The following is an 8,007-nucleotide window of genomic DNA, read 5'->3' on the forward strand; positions in this document are numbered from 1 at the left end:
TGTTATCATGTTACTTTGGAACACAACCGAAACATTTCATAAAGACGCAATAATGATAGATATGAGCGCTGTACTTCCAAATAACTTTCTCAGAAGGATACCATTTCTACAAAACAGAAGCTTATATCGAAGATTTATCCTAAAGGTAGAAAAGTTTAAATGGTGTAAGCAAGTGCTACGCAAGGAACTAAGTCTGTAGGCGAAGGCACCTACCACATAATTGAGGGATGATGATGCCCAGCTGCTGCAACATACTCTACCTCAATGGAGTACCAAGTTACATATTAGATCGGAATCTTTGCGCCATGTCATGCACAAAACAGAGACGAATTAGTTGAGTTGGATATAGTAAGTAACTACACACGTGTTCCCTTGTACTTATACAACCTAGCAGTGGAATGATAGTGTTCTTTGTACAGCCATGCAACACCTAGAATGATAGTGTTCTTTGTACAACCATGCAACACCTAGAATGCAGCAAACAGAGGAATAACTCGCCTGAAATTTATGACACAGACAGAGTGAATGCCAGCATCTTCAGCCGCCCTACACGCCACCAGAATGACATCTGAAACCTGCACAAGACCAACACATGACATGATTCTTAATTCAGACGTTACAGGCATGGATTCGTGAAGACCCAAGATATCATATAATATTAGAAACCAACACCATTAAAGGAGAGTTGTTGCTATTAAATCAAAGACAAGTGCCTGTAGAGAAATCAACACAACATAACCGTGGAAGCTAGTGTCGGTGCTCACGGAAGAAATCAAGCAGGGGCTCCAGGTAATCATGTTGCAGAACAAAAATTGAAGACAAGTGCATGTAGAGAAACTGCTATTCAACATTAGAGGCCACACTACAACATGTGTGTATTATGGTCATGTACTATTGGCCCAGGGCATATGAATAATCCATTTGTATTAACATATTGTGAATTGCATTGTTTGTTTCATACAAGAAAGTAGCATGCAACAACTCAAATTTTGCAAACAGGTGACAAGCCATCTTCTTACCTATTTTGGAGAGGCAGTTCCTTCTATCAGGACACTTGAGTCCACATCAATTAACTTGAGTTTATAAACATGTTTAGATCCACTTGTAGATGTACCGACAGTTAGTCTACAAACCTGCATTTCTAACTATTTATCATTAATCCATGTACAAACATAATCATCAGTTGCATCGCATGATCCCATTTCAACAATAATAAAATAAACTTCTATGCAGACCCTTAAGCAAAATAGACCAAATATTGAAGAACTAAACTGGAGAACCATGGACATTGACACTACATAATAAATTTTGCGAAGGTGCTTAGATGCTATCTAATAACTTTTCTTCCAATCTGCACAAATGCTTACAACAAATACTCCTATCATATATCAATACAGACATGCTTGTAGCCCACTGATTTGAAACCAATTTTGTGTATTATGTAGCATAATAATTCATGGGCAAACTGAAAAGCAATCTGGCGCAATAGAAGATATTAATTGTACAGCTCAACATGAAAAAACTGATAATTTGTATGTTAAGTGAAATAATTATGACACAAAATCATCCTAGAGATAAATTACATTTCTGAATAACATACTCTATCAAATTCGACCACGCTGTTCTATTTTCTGTTCATTCCAATGAACTTTCCCATTATCTTCCTTGAATCTCTCTATGAAGGTCTTAGGCCAAGCCATTCGACGTTTGGAAGAGATTCCCCTTCTTGTACAACAGTAACCATAATAATTTACTAACATATTAATGTAAAATCCCCGCTGCTATCTTACATTATTTCTTCAGAGAACAATATGACAATGTGCTCCAATTCTGGACAGTCACACGAGGGAAGCATTCGGCAAGATACAACACATTGAATCCTGCAAACAAATACACAGTACTTCTATAAGCAAGCGGCCAAGTGCAAAGTGTGCATGGGTTCTTCAATACTTCTATGCAACACATGGATATATTGAATGTTTGACTGAAATTTAAGACTTGCAGGTCAATAAATATCATTAAAATCTCTAGGATGCATTTTATAACCTACTGGTAGATTTTGATATTAAAGGTGAGATTAATAGTCATATGCCCTTCTGTTTCAATACCACTAAATTTCAATAATGGCTTACAATCGTCGGGATATGCATGCATAGGAAGGCATCTACTTGCTGAATAATATGCAGTCTACAAGACTACAATCAAAACATTGTGTCTCTCACTTAGTCTTTGCATATTACTTAAGAATAAACAATCTGCAATCAAAACATTGTGCCTTGGTCTTTTGTCGGCAACATCTAAAATTTAGTAAGTCCTGGCAGTAAAAGACCAACAAGTGCAAGAATTGGAACATAAAGAAGCTTACCTGGGCATGATGACATCGGGTTGTAAGCCCAGATCGAGGCAGTAGAGCTCCCTCAATCTCTCTTGCCAAGCCCTCCCTCTGACCATCAGTAGAAGAGCCACTCGCACTGCTTTTGAACTCTCCTTTATGCGCTGGATTTTAAAGAGGCATCAGCAATATGATATGAACTAATCTAGCGGAGAGTTTTATGTCCGTTATTCTAATCTGCACTCTCGTGCTAATCAAACTATAGATAAATCACAAAAAAAATGCCGGTTTGGCCCTCGATCTAACCGAACAAAGTCTATTGTGATCAGCAGACAAAAGAAATAACAGCGACATTGCACGAGAGGTGGGAAAAAATCGGTACGGGTAAAATAACCAGAGTGGGAACGGGAGGAGACAAGGACGAACAAACGAAAGGAAGCGACCTGCCAAACCGACCATCACAACCGAAGACTCCTCCTTTAGGAGTAGAGATTTTTATTCTCTTTGACTGTTTTCTAAAACTGAAAATCTGGATCCACATGCTAAGGGCGATTAGGGTTATAACTCGAACGCACATTTGTTAAAGGTGTAACGAATCATGTGAAATTTCAACAAATTCAATCAAAATATATGAAATTGGGCATGACGTATATGTGCCGCTAGTTGACCACACTACTCAATACGTATCAGATATATCCATAACGAATTTGATATTTGAATTAGTCAACTGGGACGTCATTCGGACATGGGTCCATGCCAGTCTTTAAAAAAGAACAAAATAGTGCAAATTAGCCACCACAAGGTTACAACTAAGGGGTAAATGAGCCTATCTTTTTTAACGCAAGGCAAACGTTGTCATAGGGAAAAGACTAGTCAGTAAAATGTAGAATCCGCTCTTGGCAAAAGTATTGGCACAAACATGACCAGGACACAATATGAAACGAATTGGTATAAGATGCCATATGGGGCCAGGCTCACGTGAACCCTGGTTCTTCTGCTGCTTGTAACGGCACGTGTTGCACACGTCGAATATTACAAAGTGGAAATGCTCATCTGTTTGGTGGTTGCCTTGGTGTCCACCTCTCGATCGGGCGCTGGTCTGAACGAAGGAGACGTAAACGTAGATGGTTTAGCGCCTCCTATGATTCCGGTCAAGCTGCCTTGCAGCAGAACAACTCCAGAGCAAAAGGAAAGCAGCCAAGTTGTAGTACTCTGCAATCCAGTACGCGTAGTATGATCCGGCGGCTGCTCCTGCTGCTCTGCCAGCTCGCCGTCGCCGGCGCAGCGTCCAGTTCCAAGGTGGTGACCAGACTCCCCGGGTTCCAGGGGCGTCTCCCCTTCCACCTCGAGACCGGGTACCCAATTCTCGCTTCTTCTTCAGCTAATTTCTCCACGCACCATGGCGGTGGGAGGTACGATCGCCTTGATCGACTCCAACAGAAAGGATATAACCTGCTGCTGCTTAATTACTAGGTACGTGGAGGTGGACGATGACAGCGGCACCGAGCTGTTCTACTACTTCGTGGAGTCCGAAGCCGGCGGCGAGGATGCCCCTTTCCTCCTCTGGCTCACCGGCGGCGACCACTGCTCCGTACTCAGCAGCCTCGCGTTCGAGATCGGTACATCTTGTTTGCGTTCTCAACCGATGACTCGCCGTTACTCTCTACTCCGTCGTATCATACATGAGATGCATACACATGTCAACCGCGACTGCAGGTCCATTCAAGTTGAGTAAATAGCATAAAACTACTAGTTTACAGGCTATGGTTTCAAAAAACTACCGAATTTATTTTTTTCGCTGATAACTATCAAGTCAGGGGTTGGCTGTTTCAAAAAACCCCAAATTCTCTTTGTTAAAAAATTAAACAGGTTTATGACAGGTCGGGCCCGCCATTAAACACACCGTTTGGTTGACCATTTGTTTGACCGTTAACTGACTTGTGGGGGCCACATGTCAGCGCCTCATCAACAGAATTTTTACAGATTAGCCCTTACAAATATTTTTAAAAAGCAATCGGGTCCCTGGAATCATTTTAAAAAAGCAATCGGGTCCTTGCAGTGTCGCCGCCGCGCCTCCAAAGGGCTCTGCCCGTGGTCGCCGTTGCACCATGGGGCTTCGCCCGTGGTCGCCGCGCCCGCAGCCTGGGTGGCCGGGGTGGTCGCTGGGCGCGCCGCCGTGGGGCTCCGGCTCAGGTCGCCGCGCCGCCGCGCGCCATCGGGATTCGCCTGGAGCGCCGCCAGCCGTGGGGCTCCGGCTCGGGTCACCGTGCCACCGCGCGCCATGGGAGCCGCCTGGGGCGCCGCCGGCGATGGGGCTCCGCTCAAGTCTCCACGCCGCCCCCACGCCGTGCCTCGCCCGCGGCCGCCGCCATCCCCTGGCCCGAGCTCCTCAAGCTCGACGCAGATGGCCTGCGCCGCTGCTGGAGTCTCGCGGACGAGGCCGGCCTTGTTGCAACCGTCGCCACCAGGAGCTCCGGCTTGGGGGGAGGTTCGCCAGCTTGGGAGGGGGAGGGGGTCGCCGGCTCGGGAGAAGAGAGGTCTGGTACAGGAGGCAGAGAAAGAAGAAAGAGAAGAGGAAGAAGAAACTTACATGTGGGCCCCACATGTAAGTTAACGGTCAAACTAAGGTCAAACTAACGGTTTGTTTAGCTATGGGCCCAACCTGTCATAATCATGATCAACTTATAAAGACTCGATGATTTGGGTTTTTTGAAACAGCCGACCGCCCATTTGATAGTTATCTGAGAAAAATTAAAAAGCGGTAGTTTTTTGAAACCATAGCCTGTAAACTAGTAGTTTTATGCTATTTACTCATTTAAGTTCGTCGTAGATCCTTAAAATGGCACCATACTGAGCCTGAAAATCAATCCGAACTCATGGATGAAGGTCGGCCACATTTACACCTTGCAGCTAGCCATATTCCTGTACATGCATACTCAGGTCCAATCCTCGTTCCTGTCTTGACGACGACCATTTGCATGTGGCACATATCCTCTTCGTTGATTCGCCGGCCTGGGGAGGATTATCCTTTTCCAAACAACCCGAAGGCTACCATGTTGGGGATGTATCTAGCTCACCAATTGAACGTGACACTAAATTCCACTACTGAAATTTGCATGGTGTTGTGTAGTGATACATGAGTTAAAATTGGGTTGAGTGATGCAGTGGACAAGTTGACTACGAGAGGGAGTCAGCGTACATGGGTTTAAGTGATTTGACTGATGTGAAGTGTTAATAGGTGTGCTCAATTTAATGTTTAAATTGTGCTGATTAAAGGCAGCAGGTGTATCTAAGTAGGAGAGAATTTGCAATATTCAGACTTCCAATGTTCAGACTCTATTCAATCAAACCATGCTACAAAACACAAGAATTTTAGGTTTCGTAACATTTTACCTTTGCATTGACACCTAGAACACACCGACAGTTCCATAATAAGTTAACTGGAAAAAGTTTGAGATTTAGATTTTATGACATTTTATCTTTGCATTGACACCTAGAGCACACGTTTTTTTTTTTGCATTGACACCTAGAGCACACGTTTTTTTTTTTGCATTGACACCTAGAGTACACCTATAGTTCTATGCATTGAAACCTAGAGCACCAAAATTTCAGATAGTGTGAGCACCAATATTCAGATAGTGTGAGCAGTGTAATTCATATAATATGAGCACAAACATTTAGACACAAGCATAGATAGATAGGATATCATAAATAGGCGAGTTTAGATAGAAAGCACACATAGTTCTAGTTCTTCGGACGCAAGCACACTACTAAGTTCAGAAATTAACTGAATCCATATATTGATTCAGTTCTTGCTACAGAAATTAACAAGGACCTCAGTGTCAGTTCGAACTCACTCTTGTCACAGCTTCAAAAGACAGAGATATCGGCAAACTGGCCCCATGATGCGAAGCTGCTTCTTCTTCCTCCTGCTTCTTGTGTCTGTCTCCACCTCCATCTACTACTGCATCTGCTGCTCCATCTGCGGCGCCTCCACCTGCACCTGCACCCGTTGCTCCATCTGCGGCGGCTCCATCTCCATCAGAGCGATGGGCAGCACTGGCACCACCCTGTCGAGCTCGTAGTCGATGCGGAGTTGGTCGCGGTTCCGGTACATGTACCAGCATGCCCACTGGAATGGATCCAGGGAATCCCTAGCCTCCCCCATCGCCCAGACCAAGTTCTCGATCAGTGGGCGGCGGAGGTCTGCCAATCGGGCGTACTCCTCATGGTTGGCAGCCGCCCTCACTGTGCGCACATGATTCTTGAGGATTGCAACGCTGGTGTACCTGGTGCTCACCTCGCGCACGTAGGAGAGCTTGGTGATGTCGCCACCGAAGATCTCTTGCAGCGCCTGGTCCCATCTGAGGCCAAATGCCATGGCGCGATGGAGGTTTTCTTTGGTTTCTTGTGGGAAGGAGAAAGTTGGATGGAGAGGAGCGGGGGAGAGGCTGTGGGGTGCTGGTTATCTATGCAAAGGGTGAATGTGAATGAATGCACTGTGTGTGAAGACTGGGGTTTTCTGGAGAAACTGAACGTGCGCAGCCAATCGATCAAACTACCGCTTCATTTTCTTAGAATAATCGAATGAGCAGAGCCCGACCCAGCAAGGCAGCAACCCAGTATAAATAACAACGATTGAATGCGCCCAGCACAGCCCAATCCAGTAAACGGAAACGTAGGAACCCGCCAGCCCAACCCAGCAGCCAGCTTCGTCTTGAACGCAAAAAGAAGGTGGCCGTTAGCGGCGTGTCGTGACCGATGTCGGCGCGTGTGCGATCGGCCACGTCAAAACGAGCTCAAAAAACATTTCAGTGTTTTTTGCCACGGGTTATTTTTCGGTGCGGCGCAAAATGTCGCATTTGTAAAATGATGGTTTTCCATGAGTTGTGACACGAAAGTGGGGGACGACGAAGATGTGGACAATGACGACCTCTAGTTGCCCCCCGGGTCCTCCGCTCCCTCGCCGGCGGAGTGGATGGACGAGTTTGTCGCGGGCCAGGAGCTCACCTCCCCGTGCCCTCGACAGGCTCCCCTCCACCCATGTTGTCCCCTTGTCCTTCGCTCTGTCTCCGGAGGGCGGCCGGGCAGGTCCGTCGTCGGCCAGGAGCTCTCCTCGCCGTAGCCTCGCACTCGTCGCCGGCCAGGACCTCATCATGAGGATTCAGATGTGTGGTTGTGAAAGTGGGGAAAATGGATACGGCAGTGGGTGGGGGAGTGAGGCTGCGTGTTGTGTGCAGGACCGAGTGGGCTGCGTTAGTCGTTCGCGGCGTTCGCTCCTGGGACCGAACGCTCGACTGTGGATGATGTGGCTGGGGATGAGCTTCAAATCCGTGTATTTTGATCTAATGGCTCTGAACGCGTTCGGAAGAAATCCTAAGAAAACTGACGTTCGGATTTTATCAGTATCTTTTTTTTTGCATGTCGTGTGATGTCCCTAGACTAAGGTGCCTTTTATTTTAGCTGCAACTTGCCACGCCTGACACATGATATCATTTTGATTGGCCATCTAGTAGCTGTCAGAAAAGTATTAGCCATCCAATATTACAGTTCCCTAGAAAGAAACATGGTATATTATAGACAATGAGAAAATAATATTAAAGTCCCATGTGGATCGTGCTCACGATTGTTCTTCTACTACCTTACGGCATGTATTTTGCACATATAGGCTTTGA

General features: G+C 45.8%; 1 pseudogene; it reads left to right on the top strand.

Annotated features, from left to right (window-relative positions):
• The first annotated feature begins 3,461 nt into the window (after positions 1–3,461).
• LOC123055887 (serine carboxypeptidase-like 18) lies at positions 3,462–5,441 on the top strand (annotated as a pseudogene).
• The last annotated feature ends 2,566 nt before the right edge of the window (positions 5,442–8,007 follow it).

The sequence above is a fragment of the Triticum aestivum genome, chromosome 2D, assembly GCF_018294505.1.
Source record: "Triticum aestivum cultivar Chinese Spring chromosome 2D, IWGSC CS RefSeq v2.1, whole genome shotgun sequence".
Taxonomy (NCBI): Eukaryota; Viridiplantae; Streptophyta; class Magnoliopsida; order Poales; family Poaceae; genus Triticum; species Triticum aestivum.